General features: G+C 40.0%; 1 long non-coding RNA gene across 3 annotated transcripts in view; it reads left to right on the top strand.

Moving 5' to 3' along the window:
• The first annotated feature begins 1,963 nt into the window (after positions 1–1,963).
• Positions 1,964–24,064, top strand: part of LOC121028878 (uncharacterized) — a 142,551-nt gene continuing 120,450 nt past the window's right edge. The window contains exons 1-2 of one of the 3 annotated variants that reach the window (XR_005789481.1): positions 1,964–2,123; positions 19,812–19,940. This is a non-coding gene — a long non-coding RNA (uncharacterized LOC121028878). The remainder of the gene's footprint in view (positions 2,124–19,811; positions 19,941–24,064) is intronic. The other 2 variants (XR_005789478.1, XR_005789479.1) reach the window with 2 other exon arrangements.

Raw genomic sequence — 24,064 nt, 5'->3', positions numbered from 1 at the left:
CTTTCTTTCTTTCTTTCTTTCTTTCTTTCTTTCTTTCTTTCTTTCCTCCTTTCAAGTTTATTTATTTAGAGAGAGAGAACCAATGAGGGAGGGGCAGAGAGAGGGAAAGAGGATCTGAAGTGAGCTCTGTGCTGATAGCAGAGAGCCCAATATGGGGCTCAAATTCATGAACTGTGAGATCAGGACCTGAAGTCGGATGCTTAACCAACTGAGCCACCCAGGTGCCCCTCTCCTTTTTCTTATAAGACCACCAATCCTATTGGATTAGGACCCCACCCTTATGACCTCATCTAACCTTAGTATCCTACCCAAAACTCTATCTCCAAGTGCAGTCACACCAGGTATTTGGGCTTCAACATACAAATTTTGGGGTGAGACATTTCAGTCCATAACACTGTATGAGGCTGGGTTTTCATCACTTCTTGCTGGACTTTTCTCTTCTAATTAACCCCCTTGTCTCCAATCTTTCCCACTTGTAGTTAACACATTATTTTGAGAAATCTTTTCTAGGTACATTGCTGTTTATGTCACCTTCTTTTTAAAAATTTTTAAAAATGTTTATTCAGTCTTTTTAAGGGAGAGAGAGAGAGAAAGTGAGCAGGGGAGGGGCAGAGAGAGAGGGAGGCACAGAATTCAAAGCAGGCTCCAGGGTCCAAGCTGTCAGCGCAGAGCCTGAAGCAGGGCTCGAACCTGAGCACTGTGAGATTATGACCTGAGTGCAAGTCAGATGCTTAACTGTATGTCAGTTTCTGCTAAAAATGAACAAACAAATGAAAACCCCAAATAAAACAAAACAAAACAAAAAAACTTCCAATAGCTTTTGTTTCCTAAAGAATAAAGACAAACCTCATTATCATGAAATTCAAGGATGTTGATAATCTAATTCCAGCCGAATTTCTCAGCTCTAATTCAAAGTCCCCATCTTACCATTAATACCACAACCAAGCTGAAACCCTTTGCCTTTGTATTTATTTGTTAGTTTATTTACTTATTTATTTTTAAGAGACAGAGAGAGTATGAGTGGGTCAGGGGCAGAGGGGGTGGTTAGAGGATCTGAAGCAGGCTCTGTGCTGACAGAGAGCCTGATGTGGGGCTCGAACTCACAAATGTGATACCATGACCTGAGCCAAAGTTGGACACTTAACCGACTGAGCCACCCAGGTGCCCTGCACTTTGCCTTTCTCTTAGCATGTATTTCAATTCCCTGCTCCCAAACCTTCGCTTACTATGTTTGCCCCACTTGGAAACACTCATTTTCCCCAGTCAAAAATCCTACCTCTTGGTCAAATGCTGCCACCTTCTAATGAACACTTCTTTGATCCCTTGGCCAGAAGCAATCACTCCCTATTTTGTGCGTCATTTTGTACTTATAACTTTTTTATTTTATTTGTGGAATTTTGTGGTTCCCCCTCTGGAAAATAACCTGCTGGAAAAAACGGGTAAGGGCCTGGCTTGCATAGAGTACAGCAGAATGCTGGCCGAAACTAACACCTGCAGACATTCAGTGAATATTTTTTAATATGAACCGTGAATCTATTATAGGGAATTCTAATATTTCGTAGTCAAATTGACATGAGATAGTATTTAGATGAGTGATTTTCAAGCTATGCTAAATGGAGCCATATTCTATTCCATACCTCAGGCTTTGACAAAATATTTTTATTTGAAGAAAGGGTTTTGTTGCCAAATACTTTAAACCATTGATCTTATTCAACTCCTTCATTTTGTAAATGAGAAAAATGAGGCCAGATGGAGATTTAAAAAAATGACATTCCCAAGGTTTCCCAACTATTTAGTAGCAGAAACAGAGTCAGCAAGATATATATAAACTGTATCAGTTGGAAAGATGTATTTGTAGAGCAGCTTAGCGACCTAGTCTTTTAAGACATTACCCTGCTGATGGGAAAATCAAGATAACATCTGAAATGAATCACAGTAACTCAGTGAGGGCACTTAAGGTTAAATCTTGTAAAATCATTTCTTCCAGGCACTGTTTGGTACTTCAAGACTATGAAAGATTTTGTCTTCTCAGGAAATGTGTTGTTCACCATGGAGCTAGTAGAATAAACCAGTTGTCTTAAAAAGTTGGACACAAGCTACAAATCACATAAACTCTACAAAATGTAAGTATTAAGCAAAGATTTGGGCATATGGTATTCCCCATGATTTCTCAGGGACTATGTATAAGTAGATCATGCCATCATTAGAATATCAAATGCACTGCTTCTCTAGGCTTGCATGTATGATAATGTAAATGTTGTAATGTCATTTCTAGCTACTCCTTAGTTATTGATTTTTTTTCATTGACATTTCTTTTAAACCAGGCCCTAAATTCACAAGCTTTCCAAAAAATGGGAAAGGATTAAAAGGAACATGGAAAGCTACCAAAAGTATTGTTTTTACTGCAATGTGATTTTACAGCTTAATAGCAGCACAGACTGACAAGTCTTATCTATGTATTTAAATAGAACCTGCCACTTAAAGAACTAAGGGCTCTGTGAAGCATGCCTTTTTTGGCATGCGATAATCCAGGGAGGATGGAAAACTATTGGCAAGAGAGTTCATCATCAATAAGAATAATAATATGTTCCGGATGCTACTTCCTGAGCCAATTTATGTGTTTAGATTTGATTTCCTATTTTTGGAGCACATCCCAATGAATCAAAAATATTAATGCTGAGAGTTGCACTAAGCAAAATGAATAAGAATAAGCCTTGAAAGATATTTGAAATGCAACCATCTTCCAGGATTAAAAAATATGGAAAGTTACCTGTTTGCCGTAGATTAAGGAACATATTTCCTTTAGTTACTGGGGGTGGCTATCTGAGAGTAAATTCTCCCATGGAGTCGACATTATTTATAGCACCTATTCTGGGCAAAGGCACCGTACTTGGAGTCACAGTTACACAAAGGGACAATTAGGATAGAAGTAAAATATTCCCGTCTTTATATTCTGGTTGGGGAGACCGACGTTAAACAAATAAATAGAAAATAAATTACGCAATTATGAAGAAATATAGGATGGTCAGAGAAAGTATAAACTAGGAGACCTAATTAAATTGAAGGTGAATGGAAATGCATCCTCTTTGTTTACTGCCGGTTACTTATATTGGGTATAGACACCCCATCTTTTGCTACTAAATAGAGCTAGAGAATGTTAGCTGCTGGGCTGCCACAGCAAGAGCAGCTGATACCATGATGCAGATCCCTGGCTCAGAGCCAAAGCTCCAGAGACAGCAGTTGGCAAAATGTAGCCATTTTCCATAGGACTACCTCCTTTAAAACACAGTCTCTCCACAGTGTGCAGTGCGGGGTCCTCCCCAGCCAGCTTTACTATCTAACTGCCAGAGCCTCTGATTCTCATGGAAAGTGGGACAGACAGGTTAGTGCTAGTCATAATAAAAACACTTGACAATCTATTTTTTCTTTTTCTTTTTTAACTTTGATGCTTCCAATGATGTAGTCATAAAACTTCATAAATATTTTTAACTGAAAACAATTTTTCCAGCTGATATAAAAAGAGAAAACTTGAAACATTCACAATCATAATAACATTTATCGAAAGACAATCTTTTCTCCTTTCATGATTTACATTTTATATTTATATGTTAATGAATTTCTATTCATTTGTATGGTTCAGATTTATTGTCAATATAACAGAAACCTGAATTTAAATATCCTCAACTCTTCGTGCATTTTTGTTGTTGTTGTGCATTTTTATTTCTACTCATTTAGAGAGGACTTTTTCCCCAAGGCTTGGATGCACTATTTCTTTTTTTAATGTTTATTTATTTTTGAAGGAGAGAAAGAAAGAGAGAGAGAGAAAGAGAGAGAGAGAGAGAGAGAGACAAACCGTGAGCAGGGAGGGGCAGAGAGAGAGAGGGAGACACAGAATCCAAAGCAGGCTCCAGGCTCTGAGCTGTCAGCACAGAGCCTGATGTGGGGCTCGAACCCACGAACCGTGAGATCATGACCTAAGCCGAAGTCGGATGCTCAACTGACTGAGCCACCCAGTCGCCCCTTGGACTCACTATTTTATGTCAAATCATTCCTTGAAAATCGAACTTATTTATGTGTCTTGTGTTCAGTATCCTCGGTCATAACCTCCTGATTGCTCTACCCACTTTCTACTTCCTACTTTGTATTTAAGCAATATTTCTCTGAACAAAAGAATTCTGTTAACCTTCTGTTCTCCACTTATGACTTTCAGAAAACTTTGTTCTTTGGCTCTTCATAAAAAATTATTTCTGATTATCCATCTGTCTACAGTCATAGACCCCCAAGCACCTAGGATTTCATCATTATTTTCATCAGCCATCAAATTTCTATAGAGAGCTACCCCATATTCCTTTGATTCAAGGCCAGTCTCACTTGATTGGTTAGTCTCTTTCACTCATACTGTCTTGTCTTGTCTTTTTTTTTTTTTTTTTTTTTAAGTAGTCTCCACACCCAGCATGGGACTTGAACTCACAACCCTGAGATCAAGAGTTGCATGCTCTACTGACCAAGCCAGCCAGGTGCCCCATCTTTTCCTCATACTTTCTAAGTTTGAGTTCACGGATATCCCTTTTTGCCCCCACCCCCATTTTCTCCATTCCGTCTAGAAGCAATTTCTCTTTCTTCCAGTAACTGGTTAGTTACCCAATCCTTTTCAGTTGCAGAAAAGTTGAACATATCCCTTTAAAATATGCATTTATCATTTCATGTCCTACCCCTAACGAATGTTCCTTCTCTTTTTTGGAAGTTGTAGGAGGAAGATTACAGTGTTCACATGCAGCATGAACTACAATAAAACCAGACAAAAGGAGCCCCAAATGCTTAACCCTGTGTTCAGATCCCAAACTCTCTCTAACTAGGTTTGAGTCACTTTGCCCTTGTGGATCCCAGATTTTTCTATAAAATGATGGAATTGATACTAGATAATGTCGAAGGTTCTCTTTTAAGTCTAGAGTTCTGTGATTCTATAGATTTCTCCATAGAAACACTTCACATGCTATACGCTGTACATACTTGTTAAAGTTTTAAACTCTATAGGAAAGCAACTCTGTCTAATATTCTTTTTATTTAATATCTCTTCCAGTTATTGTCTTTCGTCCTTTCTCCTTTTAAACACATAACTCTTAAAATTCTAATGAAGGTACTTCTTCCTTTGTCACTCTTTTTGTATTTTTTCTTCTTCTCTGTCTCCATTGCTCTGTAGTTGTTTACCCTGAATCTAGACCTGCATGTTTGTCACAAAATGAAAACAGAATCCATCTGGTCTTGTCATCATTATAATAATATGTGGACTTAAATCTGCTGCACAGTTTTTAAAAATAATATTTTAAATAATAATACACGAGATTATTTGGAAAACAAGAATGCATAAAGAAAAAATTAGAATTGCCCCACACTCCCAATATTCAGAGATAGCAGCTGTTATTTTTTTGAAGAAGTTTGGCATCACATTTTATATATTATTTTCTCTTGATCCTTCGATGCACAAAACAGATTGCCTCCACCATTTCTAATTCTGCCCTCTTTATTTATACAGCTTTACTTTTCCCTAAACAGTAGATTTCCAATCTTTAGTAACCCTCTACTTTCACTGATTATGCACAGAAATTTTTGCTTATTAATGTTTCATTGGCATTTTACCATGCGGTGTATTTTCAGTTTCTATTGTTATGCATATTGCAGAGGGTTGCATGAATATTCTTGCCTTATTTCAGGCTTTATCCATAATGTATTGGAATTCGAATCACATTTTCCTAGCATTTTTATATATTTCACACGGTTAGAAGGCAACCCATATGCTGGCTCTATTTTTAAGCGATTTATGCCTCATTGTATTGACGACTGTCTCCTGAGACAAAGGCAGCTCTTCAGGCCCTTTTTGGTCACCCTGTTACTGGTTTGAACATACTGGAAAGTCAAGTCTATCATCTTCTTATTTGTAGCATAATTTTAGACCAGAGTTATGATTCTGTCACTTGCTACCACTATAGCCTTTGCAATGAAATTATGAAAAAATTTTAATCTGAATCCAAAAGTGTTGAGGACCTCCAATTACTGCTATTCTTTTACTAGCTTCCTTAAATGAGACAGTCAAAAGCACTGGTGTCATGGATTTTATTATTTCCCTTTTCTCCAGAATCAAACCAAATATATCTGCCAAAGGCTGATTTTGACAGTAGGGGAATTATTTGCAAATGTAATGGTAAGCCAATCTGTTCCAGGAACTCTCTTTTCCCTCCTGAACTTTATTATGCTTTCCAGCTCTCAGACGGTTGCCTGTGCCACGTAAAATCCAGTCTCCCATTAGGAAAATAAACCGTGCAATCCCAGAGCATTAGACAGAGTCCTGTTTCACCCCCTAAGACTTGCATAATCATAAGAGGCTCTCTTTTCAGAGCTGGACCGTGTGGATGGTCACCTCTAGGAGTCTCAGTGTCACTCACAAGATATTGCAGACTTCCTTCTCTGGGGAAAACAAACAGCATGAGGTAAACTCTGCTACTCGTTTCCTCTTTTCTTTTTACAGACACTTGTTTATTTGCTTACTTGCTTATTTACTTTCTCACTTTGCTAGCTAGCTATGCAGCTGTCTATCCAACCATGGACCCTTTTCTCCTTATCTGACTGATGTGGGTTAGAATGTCTCACCATGAAACTTGCCTGAGTCAGTGCCTCCTTCACCTTTCATCCACTTGCTTGCTCGTGTCTTTTTTTTTTTTATTAAAGATTTTTTAATGTTTATTTATTTGGGGAGGGGCAGAGAGAAAGGGAGACACAGAATCCCAAGCAGGCTCCACGCTGTCAGTGCAGATTCCAAGGAGGGGCTTGAGCTCACAAACCTCAAGATCATGACCTGAGCCGAAATCAGACTCGGTTGCTTAACCGACTGAGCCACCAGGTGCCCCAACATGTCTTTAATTTCAGTGATTTCTTATCCTCCTCGATTGATTCCCACTCTGTTGGCTGCCTCCTTGGTGTCACACACAGATTCCCCCCCCACAACCCTGCCCGGCCCCAGTCTGCTGGCCTCCTCCTTGCCATTCTGTATCAAGATCTGATGTCGTTCCTCAGTCTTACATATGCTGGTTCAGGCATTTCACTCCCCTGCTCTTCTGATTCCAAGCATGAAGCACAGCTACTCTCTTACCATACATCCTTGTTTTTTGGAAGCAAATTATTCCCTTTTATACTACACCATTCAAAAAAATTCAGCTTCTTTTTTTTTTCTTTTATCAAAGTAGAGATGGCACACAATGTTACATTCATTGATGGTGATGGACACCTCGGCCTTGTGCTATGCTCACTGCAGTGTTCAGTTTTACTTTTCATGATATCCATGCATCTTTAGTTTTGCTTTCCTCCTTTAATGTTTGTCTGTTGTTGAACCTGAGAAGATGAAAGCTGAATGGAAAAGGAATCAAGGATTACAAAAGAAATAATCCACATTTAGGGTGAATGACATCCACCATGTATCAGAAGCAGCAGTTAGGGGCCTTTCAGCAGAAGGGTTAGAAAACCGCTCATTCTATATTAGATGTAACATAAAGCCACTGAAACAGAGGTTCACAGGGAAGCATTTATGCATAGCAAGGAGAGCTTGTGTAGGGGGCACCTGGCTGGCTCTGTCGGAAGAGCATGAGATTCTTGATCTCACGGGTCAGGAGTACGAGCCCCAGGTTGGGTGTAGAGGTTAGTTAAATAACTACCTAACTTGTGTCTTTTGTGAAGGCCCAAACCATAGAACTGACAAGATAGACAACCAATCTTCAATGAGATTAAAGCTTGTTGAGATGGGTTATGACTGTAACTTTGGTTATTTTATGGGGCCTTACTAGTCTCTGATAGCCATTCCCTCCCCAAATATTAAAATTGAACTAGCAGAATTTCTGTTGGCCTCCAGGCTCCCAGATCTTCCTACAAAGACTGTCACATGAATTTTAGGTAGAAGGATTGACTCTCAGTGCTTGGAGGCAGTTTTAGAGGAAAAAGAAGATGATAGAAAACAATAATGAAGAAAAGGTCGTTCTATATACATACATATATGTTTATTTGATACTAGTTGGGTACACTCTCTTGGTTTCAGAGATCAATGCCATAAAAAGTACTCATATTCTCCCACAAAATCTTGTTCCACCATTGTAAATAGAATATTGGGCTTATGCAGACCATGATCTGACCTGAGTGGCACGTTATAAGATTTTAAACTATGAAATTTTTTTGTATTCATTTAGAAACCATGATATGCTATGCTTCAAATATGTTGATTTGGCAACTCCCCAACTCATCAGCCTTCTATGTTTTATGTAGTTGTTCTGTGAACAATTTTTGGCTGTGGTACGTGAGAATATTTTACAAGCAATGTTTTTTCTGCCTATTCTTTCTCCCTCCTTTCTCTTTTTCTGCCTTCCTTCCTCTTCTTTTTTTATTAGTAAACTATTGCTGTATAACAAATTACCTTCAAGCTTAGCAGTTTAAAACAACGAACATTTATTATTTCATAGTTTCTCTAGGTTAGGAATTCAGGAGAAGCTTAGAGGGGTGGTTCTGTATCTGGATCGAAGTCAAGCTGTTATCTAGGGGCTATAATCATGTTAAGGCTGGGCCGGGGCTGGACAATCTGCTTCCAAGGTGGTGTACTTGAAGGGCTATTGACAGTTGGTCTTAGTTCCTCTCCATAGGATTGCTTGAGTCGCTACACAACATGGCAGCTGGCTTCCCCCAGAGCAAGTGTCCAAGGGAGAGAGCAAGGAGGAAGTCACATTTCCTTTTATGACCTAGTCTTGGAAATGATACACCATCTCTTCCATCGTAGTTTGTTGGTTAGAAGTGAGTCAGTAAATCCAATGTATACTCAAGAGGAGAGGAATCTGGTTTTACCTCTTGAATGGAGAATTATCAAAGAGATTGTGGACATATTTTGAAATCACCACACCTACCTCCTTCTTTCTCTCTTCCTTGGAATTTTTGTTTGATTAAATAAAACTGTAGGACATCCATGTTGCTTTCTTCTTCAAGGAATCGAAATAATATCCCCAGGGGAAACCGAGTAACGGAGGACTGAGAACCAGAAAGCCAAATTTACTCTCAATTCTGTAGGTAAGGGACTTTGATTATGGGTGAGCCACTGAACCTTACTTGCCTCAATTTTATGCATTGTTTAGAAGCTTGACACTCTTCAAGGTTCTTTTTAAGCTCATTTAAGTTCATTCTTTTAAGCTCATTTACTTCATTCGTTTATTTTTCAGGAAAGTAATACCTAACATTTGTTCTTTCACAACCCCAAAGATTAAATTCGTAGTTCTTTGGGTCTCTATCACTACGTAATTAGTTGGCTACATATTTGTGCTCCAGCCTTTAACTCCCATTGGTAATATATGGGTTTCCAGTCAACCCCAATCTATATCAGGGTCCCAACAGGAAAGAGATGGCATGTCCAAAGGAGAAAGTTAGGAAAGTGTAATAAAGAGATTGTTACAATGGTGTGGGCAGGATTTAGGGAGACCAACAAGGCACAGTGAATTATCTTGGGACTAGCAATGCTGGGGAACTGTTTCCATCCCAAGGCCCAAAAGGGGAAAAGGATGAGAGCTATTACCAAAACTCAGGAATGGAGAGGACCTTCCTAACAAGACCTGTGATCATTGGTCTAGAGAAGTAGCCTATTTGCAGTGACCCCATAAGGAGAGAGCTGGGGGGTCAAATACCTGACCCTCATTTTCCTCCTCCCCTCTGATCTCTGATGTCCCATTCATTGGCCAAACCCAACCTTAACTGGCTAAGAGTAGATCTAACAAATGGAAAATAGGCAGAACATTCCCAAAAGAAAGTTAAAATTACACTTTGAACATGAAAATAGGAATAATTAAAACATTGTTGGTAAAATCAGACCTACATAGGAAAATCCTAACAGATTTTAATGCCCAGATATTAATCTGGATAATCTGCATATCACCATGGGAGTGGGGGCAAGACTTGATTGTTGATTATATGTAAGAAAGATTACAGTTAGTTAATTATATTATCCCATGTCTGGAGAATGAACGTGTACATAAAAGTAAGGGAGTCTATAAAAGGGATATTGAGAAAGATAGAATAGGGCAGATCCTCTAGCAGTGGCCAGAGGGATGGTGCCCTGACCCATGAACACCAATATCTACTGTGAAGCAGGTCTTGACTGAAGAGTGTAGGTGACCACATGGGGTTACCACTTCCTGGTGACACTGGACATTAAGATCATCCAGCTTACCCCCCCCCCCCCCCCCCCGCCCTTTGCTGTGATCCATTCTCTTCGAGTAATCTTGTGATGGTAATCTGTCTATTATGAAAGAATATACACTTCAGAGAGTACAAATATTCAAATAATTTCTATTTATTTTTATTACTGTAAGTCAATAAATTGACCTTCTGGTGCTTATATTTTTTCCTATGTCATCACTTCAGTCAGCCTGGCTAGGGAGTGTCCATCCCCAAGAGATGGAATTAGGCATTGGAGCAGATCATGTTTCTGTACCTACAAAGCCCAGAGATTGGGGAAACACCCTGCATGAAAATGAAGGTACCATGGGAGGGCCTGCCATGTGCACTTACCCATGTTGGCATCTATCTCAGTTTATTGTAATTTATAATTGCTTGTTTCATTGTTTGTTGCTGGGCTCTAACCAAGGTCGATCTTGTTTTCTGATTTATTGCCAGAAAACAAGATTAATATCTATTTATGGAAATGAATGAATGAATGAATGAATGAACTTGTGAAGAATGAACTTATGTATATGGATCTTTCCCAAAGTCACCTAACTGAAAATTTTCTTTAAACTTCAGCACCTTAAATTGTGTAGCTTATCTGGAACTCTGACTCTCCCTCGATTCTTGGTTTCCTCATTGAGCATCCTTCTTTCATCTTTCATGATTCCTCATTTGGAGCAGAATCCTAATCCCTTTTCATCTCTCTCTCTCTCTCTCTCTCTCTCTCTCTCTCTCTCTCTTTCCCTCTCTCTCTCCCTCTCTCTCTCTCTCTATATATATATATTTTTTTTCAACTTGTGCATTAACCTTTGTTATTCAGCTTCACCATACTGCTTTCACACCAACCTGCTTTCATCATATTTTCTTTTTTCTTTCCTCTTTTAAAAGAAAAAAATTTTTTAAGAGTTGTTTTGTTTTTTGTTTTTTGTTTTTTACATCCAAATTAGTTAACATGTAGTGCAACAATGATTTTAGGAGTAGATTCCTTAATGCCTCCTATCCATTTAGCCCATCGCCCCCATACACCCCTTCCAGTAACCCTCAGTTTGTTCTCCATATTTAAGAGTCTCTTCTGTTTTGTCCCCCTCCCTGTTTTTATATTATTTTTGCTTCCCTTCCTTTATTTTCATCTGTTTTGTATCTTAAAGTCTTCATATGAGTGAAGTCATATGATATTTGTCTTTCACTGACTGACAAATTTCACTTAGCATAATACCCTCTAGTTCTATCCATGTAGTTGCAAATGGCAAGATTTCATTCTTTTTGATTGCCGAGTAATACTCCATTGTATATATATACCACATCTTCTTTATCCATTCATCCATCAATGGACAAAAGAAAAAAAAATTTTTAGTGTTTATTTTTGAGAGAGAGATAGAGACAGAGTGCAAGTGAGGGAGGGGTAGAGGAAGACGGAAACACTGAATCTGAAGCAGGCTCTAGGCGCTGAGCTGTCAGCCCAGAGGCTGAAACGAGGCTCGAATTCATGAACCGTGAGATCATGACCTGAGCCAAAGTCTAAGGCTTAACCAACTGAGCCACCCAGGTGCCCCACTTTCCATTTTTTGGTTTTTTTTTTTTTTTTCTGGTAAGTGGGAGTTCAAAATTCCTGTTTTTTATTAGTTTTTCCTCTTTGCTCCCATTTGTCTTTCCATTTCTGTTCCTTCCCCCTTAATATCACTGCCTTAAGTTGTCTTTCCCATACTCCCACCCCTTGCCTTGTTCTGTTTACTCCTGCATCCGCATCAAGTGAGGCACAATTTTCCTCTTGTGTCTCACAGTCTGTAAGTTTCTGGTTATGGCTGTTGCCAAGTGCTCCTTTGCCTAACTGCTCATTTCTGGCTCTGATACATTATATCTCATATGCCAGTTGGTTTTTTTTTTGGTGGGAGGCGTGGGGTTTTTTTTTAGGTCCACATGGTGGTTCCAATCTCATATGCCATTTTTAAAAAGTTCTAGAGAAGTGGGGGGATGGGCAAAATGGGTGAAAGGAAGCAGGAGGTACAGGCTTCCAATTATGAAATGAGTAAGTCACGAGGATGAAACGTACAGCACAGGGAATATAGTCAGTGATACGGTGATAGGGTTGTATGGTGACAGATGGTAGCTAGGCTTGTGAGCATAGCATAAGAGCAAAGCATAGCATAACATAAGGTGTAGACTTGTTGAGGCATTCTGTTGTACACCTGAAACTATGTAACACTGTATGTGTCTACTACATTTCAATAAAAAAAGAGAAAAACGTTCTATACTGCAAATTTTCAAGGACACCTAAAAGTAGGGAGAATAATAGAATCCCTATCACCTAGCTTCAACAATTACTGACATTTGCCAGTTTTGTTTCTAGATGTGACTTTCTAGGATTATATATGACCAAGCTCTACCTCCAGCAGTCATGCACGATACAGATATGTTTGGATGCCCTCTGGAGCCACAGAATGTCCAGTGGAGCTCACTGCTCACTGCCCTGCTTGCCCTCACATGCTCTGAACAAACCTAGGTAGTTCTCAGTGTGCTGTTGATACCGTTTGTGGCCTTCTCTCTCCCCTCTCCTACACTGTGAGCTCTTTAAGGCTGGGAGTTTCATCCTCTTCCTTATCTCCCGGCACCTGGCACATAATGCCTGACACTTAGTGGCTCTTAACTTAAAGTTCTGGGGGCACCTGGGCTGCTCAGTAGCTTGAGTGTCGACTTGGGCTCAGGTTACAATCTCACAATTCATGTGTTCAAACGGCGCATCAGGCTCTGTGCTGACAGCTCAGAGCCTGCTTCAGATTCTGTGTCTCCCTCTCTCTCTGCCCTTCCCTGCTCGCACACTGTCTCTCTCAAAAATAAACATTAATTTTTTTTTTAATTAAAAAAAGTTCTGGAAAGAATGAAAAAATATATTGGAATGACTCACCTATTTCAAATAAAATATTCAGGTATCCTGGTCACTTCTGGGCAGTGGTCTGCTCTCCCTTCTTCTGTTTCCAGCTTTTTTTCTCTGAGACAATGCAGTTTGTCATTCAGTTGATTTAGGCTACGTGTTTTGATGCCACTTTCTACTTTCTACAATATGTGCATTGTATCTATCAGCCGTTCTCCTTCTAAATAATATGAATGCCAACATTTATGTACACTTATGTGCTAGGCACTGTACAAAGTTCTCTGCAAATGTTATCTTTGTCAATCCTGAATCACAAGAGCCCCTGAACTAGAAACTGTTATCATCCTTAATTACCAGATGAGGAAGCCTTGGTCCAGAGAGAATATGGAATATGTCAAGGTCATACCACCAATGAGGGGAGGAGTCTGTACTTAAACCTGGATTCCAGAACTTGAGCATCTAACTGCTGTGCCACACTACCATGGCTGCATCTCTGTCTTTGGCTGGCTTAGTGCTATTTGTGTCCAGTCAACACTAAATCTTTCTCTGTGGATACTGTGTCCAAAATAAATAAGAAGTCACTCTGCTCCTAAAGCTTGATCCTTGCTCTTTTCTGCCCTCTCACCCTTGGCAACTGAATCACTGCAGAAATGCCTCTTGAAGTCTTCCCCAGTGACTTCCTAATCTGAATTCCCACACAGCATCCTCATGCAGACACTTGTTGACCACTTTTCATCTGACGCTGATGACAAATCATCCTCTGGATGGCTTCAACAATCGACTTGCCTTTCCTTCAGGAACCGAAGAAGTCTTTCTTCTCCTGCGGAAGTGCAGGCTCACACTAACAGGACACTTCTCTTGTCTTTTCTCTTTGCTTGTTCCTGAATTTTACTTTAGCCTTTTTCTTATATCATCACTTCAGTCAACATGGGCTTCAAATCTCCCCTTCCTTGGCTTGCTTACCATCATAGTCATGTCTGTGATCACTGGAGGGGGCATATATTTTTCTGTGCTCAGTATCGCTTTGGGGCATCACCCTTCACACCCATCCCTCTTGATCTGTATGTTCTGGTGGTACTGGCCTTCCTCCTGGCTCTAGGGCTGAGTGCATGAACCAGGCCTGGCCAATCAATTCTAAATTACTCCAACCATAGTAATTGCACCAGGATGAGCACATGACTGATGGTGTTGAGTCCTTCAAGAGGTCTTGGACTATTGATCGAGAGTCATTCTCTCCCGAGATTGTAGATACTAGGGGTGATAGAAGCCTGAAACCGCTGGTGGCCATCTCTGTCATGTGTAGAAAGAGCATGCTTAAGAATGGCATCTTCAGGGGTGCCTGGGTGGCTCAGTTGGTAAGCGTCCGACTCTTGGTTTCGGCTCAAGTCATGATCTCATGGCTTCATGGTTTTGAGCCCCGCACTGGGCTCTGTGCTGGCAGTGCAGAGCTGCTTGGAATTCTCTCTCCATATCACTCTGCCCTACCCCATTCATGCTGTCTCTGTCTCTGTCTCAGGAAAAAAAAAAAAAAAGGAATGGTGTCTTCGTGGAGAATACAGTATCAGAAAACGAAGAGGTACATATTCCTGACCCCATAGTTGAAAGCCTGAATCAAACCAGGCCTAAAGTCACCTCCACCTCTGAACATGATAACCATCAGCAGGAAAACCCTCTACAGAGTATCTCTATACTATTATTAGGATAAAGGGAACACCTACCCTTCATTAATTGTAAATACTATGTTTGACTGGGTGTTGAGGGAGGAGGCAGCTATAAGAGCAGGAAGTTTCAAACCTTGCCCTGAGTGGGCCTTAGGGGTTCTGTAAAAGTTCCTTAGGGGACACCATGGAAACCAGAAAGCAGGGCTAAGAATAGCTCTGTATTTGTTTTATATATTGGGCTTCAAAATAAGGTTTCTGAAGAACAGCTCTGTTGCTAACAAAAGCAAAAACAAAAATCCTTTGAAAATTGATGTACTGTTTATGTTAGTTCTCCTAGAAACCCAAGTTCTCCTATTCTCTGGATCCTGCTTTGCACCCTGCTTTGGCTGAACTTATACCCCCCCGTCTACACAATCACTGAGTTGTGTGTCATGCTTTTTGTCCCTCCCCATCTCAGTAGTGATCAATCAGGCATTTCCTCCACATACTCTTCTCTTCTTTCTCCTGGGTAACAGCCAATTCAGATGTTCAACAAAATTCCAATTCAGCAAATATTTAGTGAGTGCAAGGTAGTGCTGTGTGCGGTGTCTTGTAACATTCACGAATTCTTTCAACGCCCTGAGAGATGGGTAGCTATTTACATTTGTGTTTAATGAATGAGGTGAACTGATCATATCAAAAGGACACAGGGCAAATTGTTGGTAGAGCTAGAAATAGTACAACCACTAACCGTAGGCAGGTATAATAGAAGGAGCCTGAAGTTGCGGAACAGACAGACTTGGAGTTGAATCCTGGTTTGTGACATACTTATTTTTGGAACTTGAGCAAATTATTCAAGCTCCCTGAGCCTCCATTCTCTACCCATGAGATGTAATATCCTCTACCTTCTAATGACATATGTGGATTGTATTAAATAATGTGTGAAACATATTAGCATGAAATTGGCTCAGGAACTGTTAGTTTCCTTCCACCCCACCAGGAAATACGGGTTTCCTCCATCCAGGATGATTTGCACGTAAAAGAGGCCTGTGTTGTGTAACTCCCTTTTTGTACCGTTTTCCATTGAGATGCTCATGCATGTAGGACATATTGTACTATAAGTCATAATATTTAGTCATTTCATTGTCGGTAATACCCTTGTTGGCCAGGAGAGAGCAAAGGCCTGTTACTATGAATTTGCAACACCAAGATTCTGGGAGGAAAGAATCAACACCAAATGGCAGACTTTCAACAAATTGCAACTTCTCTCCAGCTGTCAGAGCCCAGCTATCATTTACTGAATCAGCGATCACATATTTAGGCCTAATGACCACTAGGCACTGTTTGAGGGGCTGGAGCCCATTGTAATGGAAACAAGACAGACTAGTCTGTGAAAATGACAGAAGTGGATATGGATGGCCTGTCTGCTCTGCCCTCCTGCCCTTCAAGGGCCTTATATTTGCTGCAATAGCTTAGGATGGGAGCAGCAAATTGTATTTTTGTACAGCTGAGCTAAGAATAGTTTTTACATTTTTAAAGAGATCCTGTATAGCCTGCAAAGCCTAAAATGTTTGCCATCTGGCCCTTCAAAGAAAATATTTGCTGACTCCTGGTTTAGAGTCACCTTATAATTCTTCCATCAAGATCAGAATAAAGAGTTTCATGGTATAATTACTAGAGTATTTTTTACTAATAATTTGTTATTATATAAAGCATTATTAAGAATTATTTATTATGGGGGCTCCTGGGTGGCTCAGTCAGTTAAGCACCCGACTTCAGCTCAGGTCATGATCTCGTGGTCCGTGAGTTCGAGCCCTGCGTTGGGCTCTGTGCTGATGGCTCAGAGCCTGGAGCCTGTTTCAGATTCTGTGTCTCCCTCTCTCTGACCCTCCCCCGTTCATGCTCTGGCTCTCCCTGTCTCAAAAATAAATAAATGTTAAAACAAAATTAAAAGAATTATTTATTATGATTGTTAAACAGTATTTTTTAAATATTGTTTATTTTTGAGAGAGAGAGAAGTGTGATTGGGAGAGGGGCAGAGGGAGACACAGCATCGAAAGCAGGCTGCAGGCTCCAAGCTGTCAGCACAGCCATAAGATCATGACCTGAGCTGAAGTCAGATGCTTAACCAACTGAGCCACTCAGGCGCCCCTGATTGTTAAACAGTATTAAAGGATAGAAAGCGATGGGTAATGAGAAGGTAGATTTTTATATCAATTTTGCAAGAAAGTACAGTAAAATCTTGGTTTGTGAGCATAATCCATTTCAGAAACATGCTTGTAATGCAAAGCACTTGTATAGCAAAGCAAGTTTCAGGAACCGTTGGCTCAGTGTGATCATGTAACATTCAGCATCATGTACTACTCGTATTGCAAGACATCGCTCGTTTATCGAATTAAAATTTATTAGAAATGTTTGCTCATCTTGTGGAACACTCACAGAACAAGTTACTTGCAACCAAAGGTTTTCCTGTAATTCTCTTTTGTTAGGTCATTTGACTATCACTTTGTTTCCCTAGACTATAACCTCCACATAAAAGGTGGACCTTCCCTATACAGCTTTCCTGGGGTTTTCCAATGTTTTTTCCCTGTACCAAAAACAGAAGTTGAGAAGATGATGTGGGGAAGGGTCATCATTCCCCTGTGACAATGGGGAAGGAAGGAGAAAAGTTACTTCATTGTCACTCCAGCCCTTTGACAATTGAAAAATCTTCACCTTTCCATTTAAGTATGCCCTGCATTTCTTGCCTGTGCCACATTTATTTAAAATGGAACAGCCTTCCTTGTACTTGTCTAGATGTTTCTTAACACTTTCTCTTTAATGCTCACATATTTTCCCTTCCCTTGCTGCTTGCCCTGGCTTCTCCTACCTGGGCAAAGTGAGAGTCACTGGTTAGTGCACTCTTAGCATTGACTTTCTGTTGACTTTCACCTCGAAGGGTAATTCAGAGCCTGGGAGTGGCACCCTCTTCTTCCTCCTGTAAAATACTTCCAGGTAACAAGACTGTCGGTGGCCACCCAAAGCTTGTGTAGGCTCCCCTGGTGTCAACCCTCATATAGAATAGCCCATGACAAACCAAGCTCACAGGGCACATGATGTGGAAGCTTCCAGCTGTAGGCACAAGTGTCCTGGGTTGGGTGTTAACAGTCCAGTTTCAGCTCTTCTTCCTCTGCTTCATCTTGTTGAACCTGGGCCAGTTACTTACCTTTCGAATGCTTAAATTCTCACATCTGTAACATTAAGATAATGCCGACTCTCATTTCAGCTTCTGGGAATAGAATTAAACTGTATATGGACATTGATGTTCCCATAGTAACAGTCACGTAAGGTATCTAGCCTGCCACCAGAGGCAATAAATTATTTATGATAAGTACTTGTAAAAACTCCTAACTGTCACTGTAATAAAAGATTCTTACAGGAAATCCTGGGGATATACTTTCACATTAATTTGCATTCATTATTTCAGGAAGAGTTCACTCTGCTCCCAACTACCAAATTCTAAACTCCCAGAATCAAATCAATTAGCACAGGCTGGAGCTGCTGAATTCAAAAGCAGAACAGAGTCCTCCCGTGGCCCCTGTGAAGGGAAGGAAGAGACTGACTTCCTGGGGCTATTTATTAAAACCTGGGAGGAGTCAGTGGGTGTGGCTTCTCAGGGAGAGATAGCTCCAGCTTGGGGCTGCATAAAGAAAACAAGAATGATAGCTATAGCTCTACAAAAAAAAAAAAAAAAAAGTATTATAATATTATTAGTGTTGTTATTATTATTGGGGAAATTTTAAATGTACAATAAAACACAAACAAAAATGTAATAATAATCCCTCATCCTCAGAGATAACCATTAACATTTTCGTTTGTAGCCTTCCTACCTTTCTTTCTTTTTTTTTTTTTTTAATTTTTTTTTTCAACGTTTATTTATTTTTGGGACAGAGAGAGACAGAGCATGAACAGGGGAGGGGCAGAGACAGAGGGAGACCCAGACTCGGAAACAGGCTCCAGGCTCAGCCATCAGCCCAGAGCCTGACGCGGGGCTCGAACTCATGGACCGCGAGATCGTGACCTGGCTGAAGTCGGACGCTTAACCACTGCGCCACCCCGGCGCCCCTTCCTACCTTTCTTTATATTTATATTTTTACAAATATTGTTTGGTAGCCTGCTTCTTATATTTGTGAACATGTGTCCAAGTTATTAAATATTCTTTTCAGAACATAATTGGCTGGAAATGCACCGTAAGGATGTATCACAATTCACAATTGGTCAACATTTAGGTTGTATCCTGACTTGTCTTTTAATTAAACTTGATTCATATTCAGCCTGAGATCTCGCATTAATTTAGCTGACAGATTTAGACCTACAAATATTTTGATCCATCCATAATACTACCATTGCTAACAACACCCTCTTCCTTCCCAATGCTTTTGCTTAGCCCATAGTGCAAATACACCCAAACTCCCCTTCAAAAACAAATTTCTGTGAAATTCTGTGAAATTTTTATTTTTCCATATTCTTTGGACCTTGCATGTGGATCTTTTGCCTAAAACATGATCTTCTTTCTTAATTTTATTGAAAATATCTTTTTTTCTTTCTTAATTCTACAATGGTGAACTACAATAGTGATCTTCATTTTAATTTCAAATTTGTCCTTATTATTCTCTTTTGATAATATTATTTGACTTGCTTTTCCCACGAAGGTTTTATTCTTTCACCCAGATCTCAAACTTTTTAGTATCAAGATTCCTTTACAAATTGATTGAGGACCCCAAAGAGCTTTTGGTTATGTAAGTTATATCTATTGCTGTTTGCCATATTAGAAATTAAAACTGAGAAATTTAAGAAATACTTTCATATTTCATTTTAAAGTAATGATAGAAGCCTATAACGTGTTAACATAAATGCATATTTTATGACAGATGACTGTATTTTGCCAAGCGAAATCCAGTGAGAAGAATGGTATTGTTTTACATTTTGCACATCTCTTTAAACGTCTAGCCTGACAAAAGGCAGTTGGATTCAACAATCTGCTTCTGCATTGACACCATTGCCATGTGTTGTTTTTGTTGAAGTTCATGTACAGAGAAAACCCTGCCTCACACAGATACATGGTTGGAAAAGGAAGGACCTGGCTGGCCCTCTGCAAGATCTCTGGGCTTACAGTGATCCTCTCTCAGCCTACACGTTAGGAACCACTGACTGTAAGTGCTGGACAGCCTTTTTATGCTTCGGTTTCCTTTTTGTAAAAATATGGTGGTAATAACAGCATTTCAAAGTGTTCTGAAATTATAATGTGAAAACTGCTACAGCTACAGGCAGAAATCTACACCTGTTCATAAAATAGGAAAACTGTTCTCTCGTTTGGGAGATATGTAGCTATCCAAAGTAACATGGCTACTAAAGCAATAGATATTTCCAATAGGTATGTAGGTTTCACATTCCACCACGGCAACCAAAACCTAGGAATTTTCAAAAGAAAATTTTAAAGTGTCTTATGTAGTTTTGGTAAGGAAACATTTTTTTTCAGGAGGGTAAGATATGAATTCTGGCTCAATTTCAAAGTGGAGATCTATTTCTCTGAAACCCATTGCATAGTTATCTTGGCATTCTTTGATCTAGAAAATGTGCTCATGTGTTTTGTTTTAGCTTAGGTCAAGGGTAGAACTAATCCCTATTGGACATTTTAAAGCCAGAATATATGGAGAACAAACAGAGGGTTACTGGAGGGGGTGTGGGAGGAGGGATGGGCTAAATGGGTGAGGGGCACTAAGGAATCTACTCCTGAAATCATTTTTGCACTATATGCTAAATAATTTGGATGTAAATTAAAAAAAAATTAAAGAAAAAAATAATAAAGCCAGAATGTAAGTTTTTCATGGCAGACCTCATAATGGGTTCTGTGTACTGCAACAGATCCAGTATGAGCTAGACTGATTGTAATATACATATTTGGCAGTGGACTTGCTTGCAGGTACCCTGTGCAGCTGAAATGTGGGGATAACTCCCAGGGCTGGTTTACAGCAGTAGACATTCCGTTTCAACTGACACAGTGACTCAGCCTGGGAAGGTGAGATTCGAGGGGCAGGATGGCACAGAACCCTCTGTCCTTTACCCCCACCCAGAGGTCCAGTGGATTGTCCAGCCCCCAGGAGAACCACTCACTAATCTGGTGGTTGCTTTGATGGCCATGTTTGGGGTGGCGCCCAGATGTTTTCCTCTGATCTGCCCCCAATTCTGGATTGTATCTCAATGTAGCATCTCCTGTTGTTGAACAGTGGTTGCAGCCCAGATTTCAGAGAGCTTGAGTTGCGTCTGCATTTGGCAAATGGAGATAATGGGCTGGGTGAGGACAAAAGTGAGAAAGGATAGGAAAGTGTTTTGAAAATACTTTAAGTGCAACCATTGTCGGGGGCACCCGTGTGGCTCCGTCGGTTGAGTGTCCGAATCTTGATCTCAGCTCAGGGCTTGATCTCAGGGTCTTGATCTCAGGGTCGTGAGTTCAAGCCCTGCATTGGGCCCCCACATGGGGCATGAAGCGTACTTAAAAAAAAAAAAAAACCAAAAAAAAAGGTGCAAGAATTGTTATTATTGCTCTTAAACCAGTAAACTGAGAAACCAGCTTAGTGTGAGGAGCTGTGGTGAAGAGAGACACTAGGCCTGAGGGGGTTCTTTCATTTGCTTCTAGCAGGTGAGGGAAAGAACTTGCCAGATCCTTCCCAGATCTTGTTATGCTAATTCTCCTGTCTATGGAGTTCCTGAAGTTGTTAATTTAATATTGGCTAACCAGCCACTTGTTGATTCCCCCAATCCTCCCTTAAGTCACAAAAGAAGGTATGGTCTGGCACTGAATATTTTTATGTCCCTAAATAATCACTTGTTCTGTCACTGCAAAAATGATTGCACCCTTCATTACCAATGACTTTATTTTTCAAGTCTTTTCTACTTCTTTGACATCTGAAAGTAGCTGATAACATCACGGAATATAGTCATTGTGAGAATATAGCACATAGTTCAGTGTGCATGTCCAGTGTTTTAAATATCCTCTATTAATTAATTTTCAGTTTAAAGTAAGCAGAACCTTGGCACGGAATGGATTTTTGAATTTAGAAATTGGTTCTTGAGTGAAATCTTAACTTCTTTGTGTTTAATTAGACTTCAATTGCTGCACTTAAAAAAGGTCACCTAAATTTGGAAAAGACAACCAATTCTAATTGTGACAATCTCACACTTGCTGAATTTTGTCAGAAAGGTTAAAGTACTTTTTTCCATTTACTAAGTAACATTTCTACATACTCCCACCACACTGGCACACCAAAAACTCTTGGCTTCTAAGGAAATGAGGCAATCGTATTTGAATGGATTAGGCTTTGAATTCTTGTGACCACAGGTTCATTAGCTCCTCATATGCAAACATTTTAGACTATATGCACCAAATTTTCTTTGCTGCAATAATGGAACTGTGTTTCCATTGGGTCTAATAGACCCATACTAAATGGGTCTATTAGAGGTGTTGCTGGTTGCCTAAGAAAGTGTGTGCAAAGCACTTAGAGTTTCCTGAGATAGCTGGAAATAAATTAAAGTGACTTTACTTCTAGAGAACCAGGGTAAGATAAACTGAGTGACTGAGGGAGAGGGTTCAGTAGGAATACAGGTGGAGGACCTTGGAAGAAGGAGCTCTGAGGAAACCTGCCCTGGGGTTGCAGAAGTTTCTCCAGCTGCCATGGTTACTGTGTCAATAAGAACTACTAGGCTACATAGCATCATCCAGTTTTGGGGTTCCATGGAAAATGGAGCTATGTTCTTAAGCTGATGGCTGAGCACTGGACAAAAAGCTCCAGCTTCCTGGGAACCATGTCAACTTAGTTTATATATAAGTATTGGCCAAAATATTTTAGGCAAAAACATCTCACATAGACTACTATCCAAGCATCAGTTGGATTATCATTATTATTATTTTCACTCCTGACTATATATAAAGAACCAAGGATTTTTTCCCCAGCTTTATTAAGATAAAATTAACATGTACTGTTATATGTTTAAGGTGTATGACATGATGATTTGATGTATGTATGAATTGCAAAATGATTACTGTAATAAAGTTGGTTAATATATCCATCATCTTACATAGTTACCCTTATTTTCCTCTGGTTTTATTGAGGTATAACTGACACACAGCAGTGTGTACGGTTGTTTTTTTTTTTTAATATATGAAATTTATTGTCAAATTGGTTTCCATACAACACCCAGTGCTCATCCCAAAAGATGCCCTCTTCAATGCTCATCACCTACCCTCCCCCCCTCCCACCCCCGATCAACCCTCAGTTTGTTCTCAGTTTTTAAGAGTCTCTTCTGGGGGCGCCTGGGTGGCTCAGTCGGTTAAGCGTCTGACTTCAGCTCAGGTCACGATCTCGTGGTCTGTGAGTTCAAGCCCCAGTCGGGCTCTGGGCTGATGGCACAGAGCCTGGAGCCTGCTTCGGTTTCTGTTTCTCCGTCTCTCTCTGCCCCTCCCCCGTTCATGCTCTGTCTCTCTCTGTCTCAAAACTAAATAAACTTAAAAAAAAAAAAAAAGAGTCTCTTATGCTTTGGCTCTCTCCCACTCTAACCTCTTTTTTTTTTTTTTTATTTCCTTCCCCTCCCCCATTGGTTTCTGTTAAGTTTCTCAGGACCCAAATAGGAGTGAAAACATATGGTATCTGTCTTTCTCTGTATGACTTATTTCACTTAGCATCACACTCTCCAGTTCCATCCACGTTGCTACAAAAGGCCATATTTCATTCTTTCTCATTGTCATGTAGTACTCCATTGTGTATATAAACCACAATTTCTTTATCCATTCATCAGTTGATGGACATTTAGGCTCTTTCCATAATTTGGCTATTGTTGAGAGTGCTGCTGTAAACATTGGGGTACAAGTGCCCCTATGCATTAGTACTCCTCTATCCCTTGGGTCAATTTCTAAGAGTGCTATTGCTGGGTCATAGGGGAGGTCCATTTTTAATTTTCTGAGGAACCTCCACACTGTTTTCCAGAGTGGCTGCACCAATTTGCATTCCCAACAACAGTGCAAGAGGGTTCCCGTTTCTCCACATCCTCTCCAGCATCTATAGTCTCCTGATTTGTTCATTTTGGCCACGCTGACTGGCGTGAGGTGATATCTGAGTGTGGTTTGATTTGTATTTCCCTGATAAGGAGTGACGTTGAGCATCTTTTCATGTGCCTGTTGGCCATCCAGATGTCTTCTTTAGAGAAGTGCCTATTCATGTTTTCTGCCCATTTCTTCACTGGGTTATTTGTTTTTTGGGTGTGGAGTTTGGTGAGCTCTTTA

Source organism: Herpailurus yagouaroundi, unplaced genomic scaffold (genome assembly GCF_014898765.1).
Source record: "Herpailurus yagouaroundi ecotype Mexico unplaced genomic scaffold, PumYag 100, whole genome shotgun sequence".
Classification (NCBI taxonomy): domain Eukaryota; kingdom Metazoa; phylum Chordata; class Mammalia; order Carnivora; family Felidae; genus Herpailurus; species Herpailurus yagouaroundi.
This window is presented reverse-complemented; position numbering and strand designations above follow the sequence as displayed.